Source organism: Melozone crissalis, unplaced genomic scaffold (genome assembly GCF_028551555.1).
Source record: "Melozone crissalis strain CALT ecotype California unplaced genomic scaffold, PUWL_Pcris_2 ptg000018l_1, whole genome shotgun sequence".
NCBI lineage: Eukaryota > Metazoa > Chordata > Aves > Passeriformes > Passerellidae > Melozone > Melozone crissalis.
The window spans coordinates 20,427,280-20,447,361 of record NW_026535796.1 but is presented as its reverse complement, the minus strand read 5'-3'; the positions used below and the strand labels follow the sequence as shown (position 1 = coordinate 20,447,361).

The window sequence follows — 20,082 nt, the reverse complement described above, 5'->3', positions numbered from 1 at the left end:
CACCCAGTTAGTTTGCACATTTGAAATTTTTTCCCACCAAAGGCTTATTCAGACCCCCTTTTACTGTTCCTCTCTAGATAGAATCCTCTCCCTGCTACCTGTTGACGGTAAGGATCATCCGGATGAGGAATCTCCAGCGAGTGGATGCCTGTAAGTATCTCCATTCTTAGTGGTAACTCAGGAAACAGTCAAATTAGATCTTTTATAATTTTGTAACAACCTTTTCTTAGTGTTTCTGAAATAGCCCAGTGTTTATGTAAACTAATTATTATAAACAAGGCCAGTCCTTGCTGCTGTTTCATTGTTCTCCCTGTGCTTTCTGACTGGTTTCAAGACTTGAATGTGCTTTTGGGAATAAATACTTTCTGTCAAAGAAAGGAGAGTTTCTGACAGAGGTAGATGAAAGACTCCATTCCATGTTTTTAAAAACAAGGGGTAATTCTGCTGATGGGTTGTAGCACCTTGGGAAATGTGGCTGGGAGGAGCAAACCTTTTCAACATCCTCAGTCTTGATTCTGACAAAGAGGAATTGAACAGGGAAAAACTTTTTATGATCATTACAAGCAGGCTAATGCCATCATTAATTACCCTGAGGACAGTTAAAAAAAAATACTAACTGAGGGCTGGATGCTTGGTCCTTTCTAAGGCTTCTGCAGCAGACTTGCAGTTGAGCAAGAGTGTGAGTCATGTGGCAGGAAAGTGGTGGGAAGGGAGTAAGTTGGAAAGGAAAACACCACTGTTTTGTAAAAGAACATGGACTATCCACATATGTGCTGTGGAGAGGTGTCCCACACAAAATAGACAAGTTAACAGTTTGGTTTGTTTGAGTAAAAAATAGAGCTATGTGAAAGGATGCCAAAATTAGTTTTAGCGTGAGCTTGGCTTGAGTTTGAGCGTAACCCTCACGAGTCTCTTGATTCTGCTGTTTTGCTGTGAGCAGCAGTGATTGACTCTATAATGTCTTGCACACAAAGAGTCAGCAAAGATTTTCTGAGAGAGAAAGATCTGGATTTACCATGCAGTACCACTCCTGTCTTACCTTGTGGTTGTCACATGTTTTTCTGGAAGATGTACCAGAGGGCTTGCCTGTGTCTCAGCTCTGAGTGAGGCAGACAACAGCTGTATCCTGGGTCACATCACTGGGCTGCACGCTCTGCACCTCCCTCCTGGTCCATGGCTGTGGCACACGTGTGGTGAAGCAAGAACACAAAAAGGTCTCATCAGGGACTCATCGCAGATCTTCTGTGTGTCAGGCAACAAGGCAAATAATGAGGTTGTAGAAACAGATTGTGCAAGCAGAACTGAGGCAACATTTTGCATTAAATACACAGCTGACTAGTTTGGCTGCGTCTACTCATATAATTAAGGATTGCTTGATTAAGGATTGCTTGATATGCTTTGTATCTCAAAGTACAGTTAAGATATACAGGAATGATGAATCACATCAGCAGAATAAAGTGCTTGCCAGCCAAACAGCCATCTGTCATTGATCTGAAGTGATAAAGCCAAAGTCATAGTAGTTACAAAAAATCACCTTTAATGCATTTTAAAATCAGTAGCATTACTTCTAATTATCCAAATATATTCAAATACATATTTTTGCAATTTCAGAATTCTTCAAAGCATTATTGTCTGCATGGAATTTCCTAGATTAAAATTAAAAAAAAAAAACAGTTGAGGAAACAGAGTAACTTGAAACAACTTTTACATCCAGAGGGACTGAAGAGTCTACAATCCTTAGGTGTGAAAGTGAAATTATTGAGGAGGATGTGGAAGCTCTTGCTACAAAACAGAAGAGGCAAAGAAGGTGAATAAGGAGTAATTTTTCACAAGGAGGCTAAGAAACAAGAGTGGTGGGAAGGTAGAATTAAAGCAGATGTAATGACTCTAGACAAGTACAGTGAAATTGCTGTCAGAATCTCATTTTTAAAGCCAAACTAAGATATGAAATGTGGAGTAGAGCTAGACAGGCAGAAGGCTAGGGCCTACTCAATATTTTCCAAACAAACTTCTCCAGTGGAGGAATTATTTTTTTATTCAGTAGGAATATGCTAATTTCTCAACAGCTTTTTTTAGAAAAAACAATTGACAGAATTAAACTTTGTTGTATTTGTTTCTGCATTGTAATGTTAAAAAATTGAAAAACTATCATTGAGCTGTCTATTGACCTATCACAATTCATATATAGTTTTTCAAGCAGTTCCAGATTTTTTTCCCTCTCACTTGGGCAGGAAAGCAGCAAGGCTTCTTGAACACTTTCAACAGCATAAAATGCAGCCTCCAACCAGTTTAAGAGAGTCAGTAGCTGTAGGGTGACATGGGGCAAAACTTGGTGGAGAAGGAAGGAGAAGAAGAAGAGAAAAAAGGCTTGTTGCAGACAGGCAAGATTTTGATTTTCCCCACAGGTCAGTGTACAAGCTCCTGTTCCCTGCTCTGCCTGCAGAGTCCTTACCTGCTGCTGAAGGATCTTCTCCATTTACTGCTGCCATCACGTCTCTCTCAAAATCTCACATCACAGGACATAATTCTCAAAGCTAGTTACCTTTTGCATTACATAACAGCTGATAATTTTTTTGTTGGGAACTGCATCAGAGAGGCTTTCAAGGTGCCGAAGTACCTTGCACAACCTCCAAGAAGAAACACAGTAAATGGCATTTTTATCTGTAGCTGTTTGAGATATACCTTAATTTAGGTGAGAAAAAGGATGTAAAATCTTTCACTAACTTTCTGGTGCCTTTTGGGAGAGAGACTTGGTCCCCCTTCTTCCTGTAGGTGGCAGTTAGTTGAATTCCAATGTCTAATTCAGTGAGTTCCTTTTGGAGGAAGCCTCTGCCATCACATACAGCAGGCGTAGTTCTGCAGCTCGTTTCACAAACCCTCACAAAGAACATCACTGAGGGCAAGGCAGAGATGAAGACCTTTTGCAGTTGTTCTCAAAAAGTGGAGGAAGGTTCCAACCCCTCTCATCAGAGAGCAGCTCAGGGTGAGTGTGTGTGTGCATGCACACATGAGCACAGGAAAGCTTGTTGGCTGAGAAACTGAAGTGTCTGACTAGAAGAAAAAATTCTCAGTGGTTTTTTTTTTTTTTTAATGCACAATATCAGTGCTGTGTGTAACTCATACAAGGAAGAACAGAAGCCACCTCCTCTTCTAGGTCATCTTGTGATCAGTGCTTTTTCCCTCTCAGAAGGGAATCCTGGAAAGTTACATTGCGTCAGACTTTTCTATCTTTAAATAACTTATGCTTGTTTTTGGTACCAGTTGCTGCAGTAACCTCCCCAGTGTCCTGTAGCTCTGCTGCCTTTGCCAATTAGCAACTGTTTTGCCTCTCCCCTGCCCAGTAAGCCAGGCTGATTGCTACGTGTCCTTGTGGCTGCCGACTGCGACGTCTGAAAGGTCACGCACGAAAACTGTGAGAAACTCTGACAATCCAGTGTGGAACGAAACCTTCTACTTCAGAATCCAGAGTCAGGTCAAGGTGAGGAACCAAAGTTGTCTGCTTGAAGCAGCCTGAGGATTTTGTGTATGTATCTCCTGAACCATGCCCAGGAATTGTTTAAGAGATGGCACACAATAAAGGACTGCTCCAAGCATTTAACAGCAGAGATGACAGAGTTCCTGTGCCTGTTCAATGGTGCTGTGTAGGAGGGCCAGAAAGCGAGCTCAGTTTTGAAGTTTTAAGGAAACAAGAGACAGGTCAGTGCCAGATGGATACAGAATCTGGGAATTACCCAAGCTGTTGTATAGGTATAGCCAATGTATTTCATTACAGCAATTAAAATGAACTAGACAAGAATTAATATGCTGTTCAAGTATGTTTTTCTAAAGGGGGATAATGTTTAATTTCTCAGCTTTTCTTCTCAAGCATATCCTCAGCAATACTTTTTGCCTGGAGCTAATGATGTCCAGCCTGAGAAACAATAACAAATTCTTCTCCCTCTTTTTCCAGAATGTGCTGGAGCTCACGGTGTATGATGAGGATTTTGCTACTCCAGATGACCATCTCCTCTGTGCACTCTTTGATACTGCTAAACTTCCACTTGAAAGAACAGTGATCCTGTACTTCAAACCTAGCCCAAATGTGAGTGCAACTAAGCAACTAAAGCAACTGGGAAACCAGTGGAGAGTTACAGAACAGTCTCAAAATCTTTCTGAACCTGCCATGGATTACTTATCCCAGTAATGAGTGCATTAATTGCCATTCAAATTATAACCACAAAAATGTGATTAAAAAAATATGAATTTGAGAGTCTGAACTCTTCTTTGCAATATTTTTTAAATTATTAAAGACCATAGGACTGAAACAGTGCAGTAGGTAGGGAAGGGATCTAATTGCAACCTACCTCTGAGCAACACCAAGGCCGTACAGCTCTTGCAGGGTGAATAAACTGCATATTTTTTTTCACCATGTAATTCATAACCTGAGTAATTCCCATAATCCAGAAAGCCCCGCCCCTTTGCTTGTGTCTACTTTCACCCCAAAAGGCGAATTTGCCCCGGTGTGTATCCCACTATAAATGGATGACAATTCACTCTGTTTCTTAGTTTCCCATCTATAAAATGGGAAAAATAATCTTGATTCCCTTTGAGATCTAAGGATAAGATCAGCAAAATATCTCACATACAACTTCTTGCTACCAGGGAGAAATTCTGGTATCCAAACTAGGTCATTCACAATCAGCTTGTACACATCAACACTGCCTTACTTGGGGTTGCATAATAGGAATTCTGAATCACTCACTGTTCTCTGTTTATTATGGTAAAGTAATGGGTGTAAAGTATGTTTAATTTCCAAGATAATAGCCAGTACAGTAAGTCATGGCAGGACAGTGCCAGGAATAGTTGGAAGGAAAGGGTGGAATTCAGAAAATAAAGGAAGTTGCAAATTGTTTTTTTGCAGCAGCTTCACACTAAGAAGTATAGGTTGTTTTGGTGGTATGGTGAAGTCAGAAGGAGATGAGGAAGGAATCATTTAATCATCTGGCTGAATTTTTGATTCAGGCCACCCAGTCTGAAGTATTTATCACAGGCTACTCATTGCAACCAATAACTTCAATATTGCCTATCAGACTTTGGTTTAGACTAAGGACAAAGCATTATGTAGCTACTTCATTTAATATCTTCTTCTTGCTTTCAGGCCACGGAGGAACTAGAGGTTGAATTCAAATTGGAGGTTGCGTAAGTGATAAAGAGATTATTTTAAAAACGCAAAAATCATTAATGATAAAACAAAAAAAAAACAGTATTAGAAGTCATGCCTTGGGTATTTCTGTAAAAAAGTTTCAGCCTTCTCCTACATTATTGCTGCAGTCCCCAACATCTGATGGATTAGCTTGTTCTGTATCTTAGCTGCTCTCAACGATGCATCTACCAGTTACCCAGAGAGCTGTGTGGATGACCCACCCCTGGAACTGTTCAAGGTCATACTGGGTGGAGCTTTGAGCAACCTGGTCTAGTGGAAGTTGTCCCTGCCCATGGCAGGGGATTGGAACTAGATGACTTTTAAGACCCTTTCCAACCCAAACTATTCTATGATTTATCTACCTGGGGACATTCCAGAAGACTTTCTGAGTGTGTAAGCATTCCTGCCTATCAATTTTTCCTTGCCTGTTTCAGATTATGTATTTGACACAGTTTTAGTGTTGAAACATCCTAGTTAGGTTTTCAGTGTACCTCCAATTCCTTCAGTTTTCCCTTGCAGTACTCTTTGAATCCTAGTAATTGTGTTTTCTTTCTGCCTAACACAATCACAATGGGATGGGAACTCTTGTAAGGATGTAAGGCTCCTTCTCCAGCATGGTCAGCCTGCCACCCATGAATCACCCTTTTTGTCTCTGTGTTGCCACAAGGCATGGCAGAAATAAAGGGACTAGCTAAGGCCAGCTCTCATACTATTGGAGAGCCAAGGCCAGAAGTCAAGTTGCTCCACACCATGTTCTGACTTCACATCTCCTTCATTCACTTGAATGATCTGGGAGGCATTTGGGTTTTTTTCGCATGTAATTGGTGCTGGCTGCCCTGTGCCACTTTGAAACAGGCTCCCCAGGAAAGTGATCACAGCACCAAGCCTGCCAGAGTTCAGGAAGAATTTGGACAATGCTCTCGGGCGCGTGGTGTGATTCTTGGGGTTCTCCTGTACAGGGCCAGGAGTTGGACTTGGTGTGGATCCTCATGGGTCCATTGCAAGTCAGAATATTTGCATGCCAGCAAATACATATAACTGTCTTTCCAACAAGGACATGCTGGTGTATCAGCTGAAATACATTTATTTCACATGTTACAGTGAGAAAAATTTGACTGCCTAACAGGAGAGTCCATTTTAGATGATCATGAGATTGCACTGTAAAAAAATAACCATGTTACACATTGCTCAGCTTTGGTACAGAGATGAGTCTCCTCAGAGCAGTGCTCAGTCCATGCAAGCAAGGAAAGGAGCTTGTTACATGCTTGCTGGGGTCCCCTCAGACTGTTGGTTTTTTTAAGTGGGAAGAAAGGGCAATATCCTGGGTAAAGATGAATGGGATTTGTTTAACTTTAAAAAATCAATGTTTTTGTTTCCCAGATCTGGTCCTCATGAAATGATTGCTAGCAATGGAGTGCTGGTGGTATGTGTCTTTCCCACAATATTTTCTATAAGTGATTCTTTAATGTTAAGGGAAAGGGAGGCTGGGGATTAAAGAAGCCAGTAGGCCAGTGCTTTCTCTTTCTTTCCTCTTTCCTATTTAGATACATTCAGAATGGGACATTTTATTTACCTGTTCATTGGAGATATCCCATTTGTCCTATACTTCCCTATTTCTAATTTTTCCTATACTTCACCACACCACACACACACACAAACACACACACACACAGACAGAATTTTTCTCTGGTACTAGTTCTTCAAAAAGTGTACTACTGTCTATCAGAACACAATGAGAAAAAGGCTGTGAAGTCACTTATTGATAATCTACCCAGACCTTTCCTTTCCTTGGGTAAGCTCTGTATTAAACACTGACCTGTCAAAACACAGTATGTTGAAGAAGAGTGAGCACCATAAAAAAAAATCAACCCCCAAAATGCTAAAAGCAATCCTTCTTCAGAAAACTCCTCCTACTACTGACTCCTGATCTCTCAGTGGCATATCTTTGTTTATTTCCTAGTTTAACCCTTTGTATTTATGCTACTATCATGAAAACAGTCCTGCTTTTCCTTCTTTGTATATTCCTCTCACTGTGCTCAATCTTAAGTCATTGTCACACATGCGATTCCTGCAACTCCCTCCAAAGCTTTTCCTTTTCTTTAGTCAGCAGCTAATGGGAAAAAGCCCGGAGATACCAGGGAATTCAGAACTCCAAGTGACTCCAAGCTGAGGGGTCCACAGCTCCCTGTAACGAGGATGGGATGTGATGATCTTTCTCACAGAATCCCGCATTCTGTCTTTCACAGTGTCGTGAACTTTGCTGCTTGGAAGTTGAAGTGGCAGAGAAGACGAAGCAAAAATCAAGTAAGGTTATTGCTTTGTCATCTATTTACCAGTAATTGCATGCTTACTTATGAGAAGATGCCCCTTCCATCTAATGTGTTAGTAAAATAAATAGTGCTTAGAGTATTTAGTAGAGATAATGTCAGGTAAACACATTAGGTTGTTATAGACTCCAATGACCTCATCTAGATATATGTTAACAAGGCCTATTAAATGCACAATAAAGTTGAAATCCCAGTTCTGTGTCACAGCAGGAATATTCAGAGTCCCCTTTCTGTCAGAAAAGTATCCACTTCGCTCTTCTACCTGTAGTGCCCAGTACCTGGGCAAAGCTATAAAGCTATGCCACCCTCACCCCACGTTTAATCAAGCTAGCACATTTTTCTGCTTAATCATATTAATCTTTGTTTTGCTACTTTAGAGAAAGAGCTTTCCCTGACTGTGAAGGGCTCCTTTGAGGGGACGCAGGATATCGTGCTGGGCCCCAATGGAGTGGTCAGCCCAGCGTGTCCCACCGAGTTCCACTACATCAAGTACGCGGAGCCAACGCTGGATGTCATGCTGCCAAAGAAGAGGCGCTACCACCCTGTATGTTGGAGTGGCCTCAGGGGTGGAGAGATTTTGAGTGGCTCTCAAGAAAGTGGGAGGAAGGAGAGAGGGTAAACTCGTTCCTGATTGTGTACTAAAGCATGTTGTTTTCCCAGTGGTCCTGTAGGTACAGCACAGAGACGGGCTCCCCAGTCGTGATGCTGAACTCGCTGCCCATGGGAAGGAAAACGACCATTGCAGAGGTAGGCATCACTTCCAGGTGCTGGTAATAAAGGGTCACTCCAATAGAAACCATTCCTCATAAGGTTGTCCCAGATGGCCACTAAGAGTGTCAGAAACATTCTGCTTTTCTATTAGACTTTGAGAAAACAGGAGCTTTGTTTCTCCAGATGTTTTCTCCACACAGACGGGTTGTCCCTGCATTAATCTCCATTTTATGCCAGTGGTGGAGACAGAGACCTAAAAGGATGTAAGAAAATACCATACTTCCTTCAGAACATCTTCCCCTGTTTACCCAAAGACTTGCTGACTCTGCCTTTGCTTAGGATCCAAACTGAAAGTTGCTCCTCGGGCACAAAATAGGAAAACATCAATAAACCTGCCCTTAGTCAACCATATATTTAAGAGGACAATATATTGAAAGATGCTGAAAATATTAGTCATGGGGTATGTATTTTAAATAATATAGTGAGAATATTGATTTAAAAGAGCCATTAAGATATCCTCTCAGAACAGGGCACTGTTATAACTTATTATATTACTATTATATAATAGTTATATAATATATAATATATAACTATTATATATTATATATAATATATAACTATATATATAATATATAACTATTATAACCCTTTTATAACTTAATATGAAGATTGGAATAATGATTTTTAAGAGAGAATAAAGTGTGGGCAGAAGCAAATGCAGACTTTGCAGTCTCTTCACTGTGAGACTGTGTCTGGGATGTCAAAGATGTACTGTGTACTAGAGCATAAAGAATGGAAAAGGCACAAAAAATGGTAATTCAGGATGCTGCAGGAAGCTTATGAGTTGTACAGGAAATGGGACCTACTGTGTGAGGCGTAGAAGCCTCTTATACCAGGATGCTTAATGGTTTCTTCAGCCTGGGAGGATTTAGGATCTGTAGGTAAGGGTGTTCCACTAATGATAAGTGAATGCTTTTGGAAATATATGCCAAGATCTCAGACATTGCTGGGTTATAAATCAAACTCTGACCCCAAGACAGAAAGGGAAAATAGAAACTTTAAAATTTAAAAATTACACATTCTTGCTTTCCAGGAGAAAAGATTTGACTTGAATGTGACAGCAAAACCTTGGTAAGAGATTTTCTTTTATTCCTTTATACTTGGTTCATTGATTTTCATATTGTTTTAGCCACATGGAAATGACACAAGCAAGCATTCTCAGTCTGAAAACTAGAATGTGCTTATAATAAAATGTAAAATACATGCATAATATATAATGCATAATTAGCCTTAGGAAGATTTGACTTTAATCCATTGATAAAGCATTAAATAAACATGTGTTTATTTCAGCATTATCCCTTTCATTCTGACCACAGAATATTTTCTTTGGTCAGTGTCAGTCTCTGAAATTCACAAAAAGAACAAAGCTAGCTGACAATGACAAAAAAAGAATAGTCAGATGTAAACATTTTGTTTAATGAGGAATTAAGAATTATTTTTTTGCTTTACTGTCAATATTCAGTGGTGATGAACCTTGTATTCTGTTAAATCCAGTTATACTATATATTGAGTAGAAACTAAGGTACACAAGTTAACTTGTGGTTTGACATCTGTAGACATGCCCCTTAATACTCATCAGTAAACATGGAGATACTTCAGGTTATCCGTAGCTATGTGGAACACATAGAACTGGACAAACGGGTATTTTTGTGTGTGTCTGACTAAGAAATAAAAGGAAAAGAATAATTTTGAATTCAAACTGAGTTTTCTGTCATTAATTTGAAAACAGCAAGTGGTCAATGATAACAGGAAAATCAGTGTTATACCACAACAGGAAAAACAACTTCTGCCTATTTATTTTATTTTCAGAGAACTTTAGAAACAGTTTGTTTGGATCTTGATTTACAGTAGAAACTGGCTTTTGCCACTCTGCCTAACTCAATTCCCATTGTGTGAGTTCATTTACAAATAAGGTTATAATAGTTTATACAAACTTGATTTTATCCAAATTTGGTGGTAGAGAAAGCTCACAATTAAATTCCTTTACTAGTTTCATAGAAATTATAGACAGTAGAAGAAAGAGGTTCTGTCACTGGAAGAAAAAGCAAACCCCTGCCATCTGGCAATGTAGCTCTGACCTGACCATGACCATCTCTTGCCTGTTGATGTCTTGTAGGAGCAGGGCAGGAAGAACCAGGAGGGAGATTAGTGAGCAGAAGAGCAAAAATGCCCAGGGAAATAAACTACAATTGTGGGGCCTTAAGCAACGGCTTATTCAATTTCAAAATAGACTCCAGTGAAATCTTCCTCTAAGGTTGATATTCCATATCAACCTTACAATTTTTGAGTCAAGGTTGATGTGGAATAGAGCTTCCAGCGCTGAGCCCTGAAACAGCCTGTGCACGTGTAGAGGCAGCAGAGCAGCAGGGGTGAATCCTGCCCAGTGACCCTTCTCTGCCCATCCCGGGGCCGGTGTCACCCAGGTGTCCCCAGCCAGCTGGGCTCCCTGGCCACCCTCCCCAGCCGTGCTCACCACTAGAGGGGAGTGCCTTCCCACTACAGTTCCTCAAAAGGAGAATTTTCATTCACATTGAATATGCCAGCCTTTGGAAAACGAGTGTTATTTTCAGATTTTGAATGAGAAAATAACCTGTGAAATGGGAATCAATACTTTCACTTTTTACCGTTTCCATGGATTTTCTAAACTAGTAAATCTTTCAGTTGTAGAATATTTATTTAAATATTTTTTTATTTGTAAACACTGTACATTGTTTCTTCCAGTTAGCAATAATTAGGAATGATGGCACTAGTTAGTCTTGACATGAGTTTCATACTTTTAAAAATAGTACTATTATTCTCTCTGGCTCCTGTCATGTTGCATCATCCCGTTTGAAGGGAAGGGTGATGTAGATTATCTTTGATCAACGTCCTAAGATTGATATGGGTGTGTTAATATTTAATATATGTGTCTGTTTTTATCTTAGCAATTGTACATGCCACCAAGACCTGGACATGCGCTTTGGGTTTAACTTATGTTCTGAAGAGATGGCTTTCCTGGGGAAAAGAAAGAGATATGTAGCAAGTGCTCTCAAAAATGTTTTTCACCTACCACATGATCTGCAGGATCAAGAAGTACGTGTGTGCTGAGTGGAGAGAACTTGAATCTCTAGTGTTTTCATGTACTCCTGTAGATGAGTGGTCAGCAAAACAGGCCACACCTATCTGTTGTGCAGGTACCAGCTGGTCCATGTGTCTTAAGTACATTTGCTTCTGATGCTAAGGTTTGTTATTGAAAACACCAGTTGCAGTCACCATCCTTCATTACTATCAGTTTGGAATTTTTCATAGTTGAGGTGTGTTCATTCTTACCAGGCTGAGCTGGCACTGCCTTGGTTCAGAACTACTGAATACATTCCACAGCAAAGATTTTTTTTTTTCCCTTATTCCAGTTTCACTACTTTCTGAGAGTTTAGGACAAACATCTTTGAGTGCTTCTTATATCTTCTGTTTCTTGCGGTTTTGAAATTCCTTAAAATAATGTAATTTATTTTAAAATAACTTCAAGATATTGAATAATAACAGCATTGCTGAGGGTAACTTAACAGTAGCTGTGAACTGAGTATTTCTTCATGGGATTGGCATGCAGATTTTCATACAGAAGTAGTCAGTGTGTGAAATAAGTGGTGGAGTGAGTGATGCATAGACAATACATTGTGGCTTCCACAGAAGGTTTATTCTTGTTCATCTGTGCCTAAATTGCCTTAGAGATGGCAAGAATCCAAGTTTGGGTTAATCTCTGAACCCATGTGTATCCAAAGGGAAATAAGTGGCAGTAGCAGTTGTTGCTGGGTTTTGGAGTCCTTCCTTCTGAAAAGGGACCTGGTCTCTGAGATCAGGACCTGGGCTGCCTGTGGTGACCAGACCCCATTGCAGTGTGGGCTGCAAAGTTGAATGCTGTCAGTGTGAATGTCCCATCCTCCCTCTGCCCTACAGGTCCCCGTCGTGGCTATCATCACGACAGGAGGAGGGCTGAAGTCAATGACAGGGTTGTATGGCAGCCTCATGGGACTCAAGAAGTTAAACCTCCTGGACTGCATAACATACATCAGCGGGCTGTCCGGCACCACATGGTAAGCCAGCTCGAGCAGGAGGCCTGACCAGGCTTCCTGAGGGTCACGCTGATGCAGAGAGAAACTCCTAAAAGCAAACAAGATCAGGAGATTTTCTTCAAACATGATATAAACAAGTCTCTCAGTAACAGGCCATTAAGTACTAGCTTGATTTAGTGCATGCTTTTCCTGTAAGGAGCTCTTTACTGTGCTTATCAACTCCACATGTGCAGCAGTTAAATGTGCATATGACAATTACACTCATCAAGATGCTTTCCAGTACTTACTGTGGATGTAACTGTGTATGTCCACAGCATCATGCCTCTTCCTTTCTGCACTGAATCCCAGCTATTCTGGTCCCGTTAGCTTCTGATTCTGGCTGTGATTTCTAGCTGGAAAAAACTGCTGGATAGTGAATACTGACCCCTGCAACCTGCCAGTTTTGTGTTTCCCTGGGCAGTGTCATTCCCTGCTCACAGGACCTACGGCTCCCTAATGTCTGATTGTCCTATGCAGAGGAGGTTGGTAAAAGGGAGGTTGATGTTGAAATAAAGCATAGTGATATCATAAGATTAACAATAAGTGAATCAAGGCAGAAGATAGCAGCTAATATGAATGAATTTAAGGTTCTGAAAATCAAGCAAAGAAAATTTATTATAATTTTCTGCCTAATCTGTGCTTCAGAAATATATGTTCACACCTGGCAGTTTTATCCCTTAAGCTTCTGCCTGTTCTGCTTAAAAAAAAAAGTTAAGGACGTAAAACCCCCACCTCTTTTTTAGTGCCATTTTTAAAAACAGTCATAGAAACTCTGAAGTGTTCATTCTGCTGGATGGAGCAGCTAAACCAGAGTATGTGTGAGCAGAAGGGAATCCATAATGTAAACCTCTGTTCTGAAAGCACAAAATGTCCAGTCTTCTTTTGCTCCTTTTAATTTTTGCTGTCTGCATTGTCTTTCTCCAGGACCATGGCCAACTTATACAGAGATGCCTACTGGTCACAGAAGGACCTGGACTCACATATTGGTGAAGCCCAAAAACAAGCAACAAAATGCAAGATGGGCTGTTTCTCAATGGATCGCATGAAGTACTACAACAAGCAGCTTTGCCAGAGGAAAGAAGAGGGATACAGGACATCATTTATAGATCTTTGGGGTCTCATGATTGAGTACTTACTAAATGAAGGGGTATGATGGCTATTCCATTTCTTAAAGAACCATGTGTTTTTCCCTTAGTGGATGGAGAGAAAACTAGTCCATCATTTCATAGAATGTCTCTCAAAACAGAGGGGAATTCTCTGTGTTAGCAAAATAGCACATTATGTAGTAGTTTTGGCTCGCCCAATCATAGACGTGTGCAGAAATAGTTGTCTCCCTCCTCATCTTTTTGTGAATCCATGGACAAAGCCAGGCTGGAGCCTGGGAGCCTGGTCTGTGATGGTTGGTGGGGGTACCTGCAGTGCTCCTGGTGGCGGAGCTGCCAGGGTGTGTCCTGCATGCTGGGAGTGGAGCCACCTGGCTCCTCCCGCACCGGGGCCAGTGAATTCACCATGTGCTCCTCTCACGTGAACACTTTTTCTTCAAAACCAGAAAGACCCCCACAAGCTCTCAGATCAGCAAGAAGCACTGTGTGATGGCCAGAACCCACTGCCCATCTATGTGTCGGTCTGCGTCCGGGATAGTTACAGCACCAATGATTTCAAAGGTAAGGATGTTGTTTCAGATCCTCTCAGGCTAAAATTGGCAGCTGAATTCCTGTCATCACTCTTCTCTTCCTGGTAGCACTTGGAGTAAACAATCCTTATGTGTTAGTTGCTATTTGGAGAAATAACCATCACCTCCATACCTTACAATTTTAATACAAGGGTTTTGGAGAGCAGCATTTCCCTGTCTCAACATACGCAGTAGAAATTCTGCCAGAAAGGCCGTTTTGAGAAATATTTGAATTATCCAATAATTGCTTTTTCTCAACAGCCAGTTCTTGTTTCAGTATGAAGAATACCACATGGTTATGGGTAGAGTTTGGGAAGGCTCCCAACTGAATCTGTTGCTTTTCTCATTGTTTTGTTTGTTTGTGTTTCTTTCCTATGGAGGATCAGAAGGAAGATAAGGGGAAAAGAAAAATTCAGATAAAATTTTTTATTGCTGAGGCAAGAAAATGAACCATTTCTGAAATGAAAACGAAATTACAGTCCATTTCTGTCTCAGGTTTCACTCATGCTGCAGTTATATCAAACAACTGCACTTCACTTGGAGAGGATATCCAAGAAAGTCAAGAATCAGTTCTGTTCTATTAGTACCACACAGAGAGAGTATAATTGGTATCTTACAGAAAAAGTAATTTCTGAGGAGCTAAGTACATAAATATCTTTGTACATTAGCAATTATTTAGGGAAGATAAATTAATTGTATTGGTGAAGTACTGGTCACCTGGACATGCTGTATGGAAGGGCAGAGAAAAACTGCCTAGGTGCTGGAAAACCCTGGACTGGTGAGTGCACATGGGATGTGCAAGGTCTGGAGCCTTGCCATGCCCCCAGTGTGCCACTTGTGCCACCAGCAGCACCACCATGACCAGCACAACTGCTCCTGCCTCCTCATCACCACCATGCCCAAGCTCAGACGCTCCCTGCAGATCTGTGAGAGTGAGGCTTTGCAAAGGCAACATATTAAACATAACTCAGACCAATGTATGCCCAAGCTTCCCCTCTCTCCACACCTCTCTGGGAGCCCTCTAAATGTCCTGTTGTGGCTGTATTTATTGCAGAGTGGGTGGAGTTCACTCCCTACGAGGTGGGACTGCTGAAGTACGGCGCGTTTGTTCGCACGGAGCATTTCGGAAGCGAGTTCTTCATGGGTCGCATGTTAAAAAAGGTCCCCGAGTCCCGCATCTGCTACCTTCAAGGTGAGGTGTAGTGTTGTCCTGGCACAGAGACACTTTGGAGGGGTGCAATGCTGTTAACCCGCAGGTAGATAGTTCTGTCCTAACATGCTGGACACTGCCTGCGGGGAAATGGGAGTGGTAGCTTATCCAAAAGAATACAGTAAAAAACCACACATCTTTTTTTAGTTTCTTGTCACTGTCTTGGTAGATGAGTTGTCTGTGTCTTAGAGATGGAATAGATGAAGATCCTTAATTCTTTCATTGTAAGTAATAACTCCTGCTTTTTTGGTTATTCTTCTGATTCCTCTCTGAATGCGCTCCAACTTAAGTCCAATTGTGATAGTCAGATTTAAATTTACGATGACTGGTGGTATGGTGGCACTCTGTTTTGTCAACAGAGCCACCAGTGCCCTTGTGGCGAGGCAGAGAGGGGTAATCCTGGATGGAGAAAGGAGTGCACAGTGGAGCTGGAGCCTCCTGCATGCATGAGCCTTTACAAACTGTGGTGTGAGATCTTGTCTTACAAACAAACATCTGAAAAGCCAGTTCATCCCCTTGTGAAAATATCATCCCCCAGTTCAGAGTGTGGAAAGAGTTACTGATCAGAGTAAGTGCAGAAAAAGACAAGATGGAGAAAGGAAGATGGGGATGGAAATTATGTGTTTGTCGTGTGTTATCTGAATTCTTTGTTTTCCCTCTTGAGCAAGTGTGTCTTTTTTTCTCCTTTACTTGCCTCACATTCTTTGCTCTCCTTACCATGTGGCAGAGCCATACAGTAGGTTAGGCACAAAGTTGATGGTAGCATGACGCGAATCAGTGACACAGAAAGAGGAATTTAATAGCATAAAGTTTAGAAATATTTGCATTAAGCCCATTAAAAATTAAGCCAGACGGTCAAAAGAGAAGGAAAAGGGCATTTTCTTGTTAAAATATGTCCTTGTGTTTACTAATTCCTTTTCCAGGTATGTGGAGCAGTATATTTTCTGTGAACCTTTTACAAATATGGGGACTGTCCCACAGTTCAGAGGACTTCTGGAAGAGATGGACAGAAGACAGAATAGATGAAGTTGGTGAGAAATTACTAAGCCTTTCATTTATGGTAATTTATTTTCCTGTGTGGCTTTTGGCATCATCTTGTTGCCTTTGCTGAAGCTGGCCTCATAGAATCTGAGATAGTGACTTCTCCTCACACTGAATAGAGTAAGAGGAAGAGGGTAATCAGGGAAAAAGGGAAAAGCTGCTGTAATTACAACATTTACTGAAGCTCTTCTGGTTCCTTCAGAGGAAGTTTTAGAGAGACACTTCTCAGGAAGTGTTCTGGCATTACAGCTCTCACTTAACCATACAGAACCAAGGTCCAACAGCAGAGAATATGGTACTTTTTACTGAGGAGAATAAACCTTAATATCAACTGGTTAATCAATTTCCTGGGTTTTTATTTTTTTACTCAGTACAGTAATTACTGCATTGTATTCATACTGACACAAAGATAAATGAGGCCCAGAAGGTATTTTCTGAAGCAATACAGAAACTGTGATTTTATTGCTAATCTCTTGATATGATAGTAACTATAATTACAGACATCCTGAAAAATGCAGAAATACAATGTGCAATCATGGAAACCACCAAGTCTCTCCTGCTCCACTATCAGCCTCTCAGGCTGGCAAAGCACATTGTCATTTCTGGAAACCACACCTTGTGCCATATTTCTGCTTTTCATCCATATGCCATCTACCCACCCCCTAAAGTACCCATAGTTTCTGAATATGAATGTATGCCCCAGGTTCTCCTGGAGTGCTCTCACTGTGCTGATTAAGCATATGCTCATGGAGCCATGAGTGATTATTGGGTTGCAGCTGTCACTGTTGCAATGAACCCTGTGGTTGCTGTTGTTGCCCATCTGGCTGAGCAGTAGCATATTCATCAGCCCCATTTTCTCAACACTTGTCTGTTTCATGTTATCTTCCTGTGATGATATTTAAGTTCTGACAGAACATTTTCTGAATTGCCTAATTTCCTTAAGATGTCCTTTTTCCAACACTAAAGATTGCTTCTGATGAACTGTCTTCAGCCCAAAGCTTAAGACCATCAGCAGAGCTTTGTCCAGCAGCCATTCCTTTCCCTCCATTCCAGAAGAGTTTGTGTGCGTTTAGGGAATCATCCCAGAAGAGCCCCTGAGGACTCCTTTGTGCCAGGGCAGCCAGAAAGGAGCGTAAGTTCCCAAGCAGTTCACCGGCTTTTCCCCCCTGCTCTAGATGAGGACCCGGTGCTGCCCACAAGACCCCACGAGCTGAGGACTCGCATGTACACCCCGCCCGGCCCCCTGTCCAGCGCCCTGCGGGGCGCGCTGACCGACCGCTTCTCCGTGGCCCAGCACCACAACTTCCTGAAGGGCTACCAGCTGCACAACAACTACATGGAGAACGAGCACTTCTGTCGGTGGAAAGGTGATGGCCACTAATGTCTAACTGGCATCCTTTTCAGGGAGTTTTGGGGTGGGGACTTTAGGAAAGAAGCCTGTCAGACTTGGCAGGGGATAAAAATCCTCCCAAGAGAACATTTATTATCTGAATAGAGAGAAGACACTAAGACTTCAGTGTTGTCAGGTACTTAATGTTTGTGTTAGTTTGCTTCAGCTGAGACCTCTGCAGTGCAGACTGAGAAGGTAGACTTGAAGGTGACAGAACCAAATTTAAAGTGGCAGAGAGCAGATTGAACATAGGAGAAAGCTTAATTTGGCAAGATTATACTTCTAACTTCAGATGCAACTGAAATATCCAAGAAATTATCGCCTATAACAGAAAATTGGAAATGAATGGGGCTTTCTAGTCCAAAGAAGAGGGGACTGAGTTGGAAGCGTAAATCCAAATGTATAAAGGATTGAAAATACTTTGTTCTGCAAAGCAATGGGAGATAAAAGATGAACAAATGACTGAAATGAAGCAAGGCAGATTTAAGTTAATTATTAGATGTAGCTAACTGGCATTAATAGGTGTGTGATGTTAATGCAGTATATTGCCTTGAAACTCAACACTGATTTTTCAGAACAGGAACTTAGGTGTTTTACAGTCCTTCTCATGCCTGTTTGATGATCTAGTAGTACAGCAATTAAACCAGGCCTCTGGAATGGTCAGTTGCACCTTACATTTCTTTTTCCAGTCAAAATAGCCACAGATCTATTCTTATTCATAAAATATTTTCCTTTTAGACACTGTGTTAGACTCACGTCCCAACCAGCTGATGCAAAGTCCTGATCAGCTGGGCATGATAGATGCTGGATTTTTCATCAATACCAGCAGTGCACCACTTCTAAGGCCACAGAGGGAGGTGGATGTCATCATCTATCTAAGTTATACTACTGGATCACATACATCGGTGAGGATGTTCTTGTTACCATGTGTTGTGTCTCCTTTTACTTGTAAGTGCCCAGCCTGTAGCATCCAGAACTGCTGGTTTTATCAGCTGTTAGTTTACAACACCTGCATTCCCCTATATGTTTCACTGTAGTGATTAATACTGTTCCTATTTCTTCCTGCCATTCCTGGACTCTTTCCTGCTGGTTTATGAACATGTTGAATTATTCAAGGGGGTGTCAGTATGGTCATTTCTAGAGTAATGGGAGGAGCCCCTTCTGCTTTATACTGAATCAAGCAGTATAAATAATAATAAATAATATTCCTGTGCATATTCTAGACCATGCACAGGAATATTCATAAAGATGAGGAATTTATTTCTTTTGACTTAAGTTAGAATATAAAAAGAGTTAATTGAATATTAGCAGGAGATCCTTTCTGGGCTGACAAATGAGACACTACAAGTAAAATTCAGTGATGAGCATCTTCCTGCAGAAAACCCATTTTGTGGTGATAAAGCTAATTAGCTGGCAGAAAAAAAAGTTTGGATCTTTTACCCATCTGTATGTTGGATGAGATAGATGTAATGAAGTTTTATTTCAGCCTCATTCATTGTGTAGATAAACTTATAAAAAAAGGCTGCTACAATTTTAAGTACTTTAGTAGAAACCTTTTTTGTACTTGATAGTGTTTGCTATTAGATGGTGCAGAGTAAATAATACAGTGCATATTTTTACATTATATTTTATTAAACATTTCAAGGAAAATATATAGCATAGCCTAATACTTCAGATTTTCTCAGTAAAATATTAATCTCAGTTAACACTGCACCATAATGACTGCACAGGCAGAGATAAAATTGCACATTCAAACTTAACTTTCTTATCTCCTGGCTTCCAAGCATATAAGATACCTTAAACATTTTCTTGCTGGGATTTCCTTCTCTAGTTAATTCTATACAATGCATTCACACCGGCTCTTTCATTTGCTAAAACTAATGCTTTACCCTAAACTTCTGCAAATTGCTTCAATTTTTTAAAAAAAGCTGTGCCCTGGGTGAATTCTTTAATTCTCAAATTGTGTTTATTTAGAGCTTATGATTAGCAATGTAGTCACTATGTGTGGCAATTATGTATAGAGTAACCCTTGATAAGACAGAACTCGCCCTATGGATCTGAGTCACCAAACCATAATAGTAGATGACAATTTGAGGTCTTTGCACAGTGAAGTTGATTTCCAGTGCTGACCATTTTTGTGATCCTCCAGTCTCTAGATAAGGCATGTAAATACTACTCAGAGCAGAAAATCCCATTCCCAACAATTTCTTTGACTGATGAAGATAAGAAAAATCTGAAGGAGTGCTACATCTTCCAAGATTCAGATTTGCCAGGATGTCCAATTGTGATTTTTCTTCCCCTTGTGAATGACACCTTCCAAGAGTACAAAGCACCTGGTAAGTTACAGTAGTAGCAAAGCCTTAAACAAAAGACACCACTGCTTCCCTGACTCAGATAGAGA

At 40.8% G+C, this 20,082-nt stretch overlaps 1 pseudogene; it reads left to right on the top strand.

Moving 5' to 3' along the window:
• LOC128936428 (cytosolic phospholipase A2 epsilon-like) overlaps window positions 1–20,082 on the top strand; it is a 36,112-nt pseudogene that overhangs the window by 10,315 nt on the left and 5,715 nt on the right.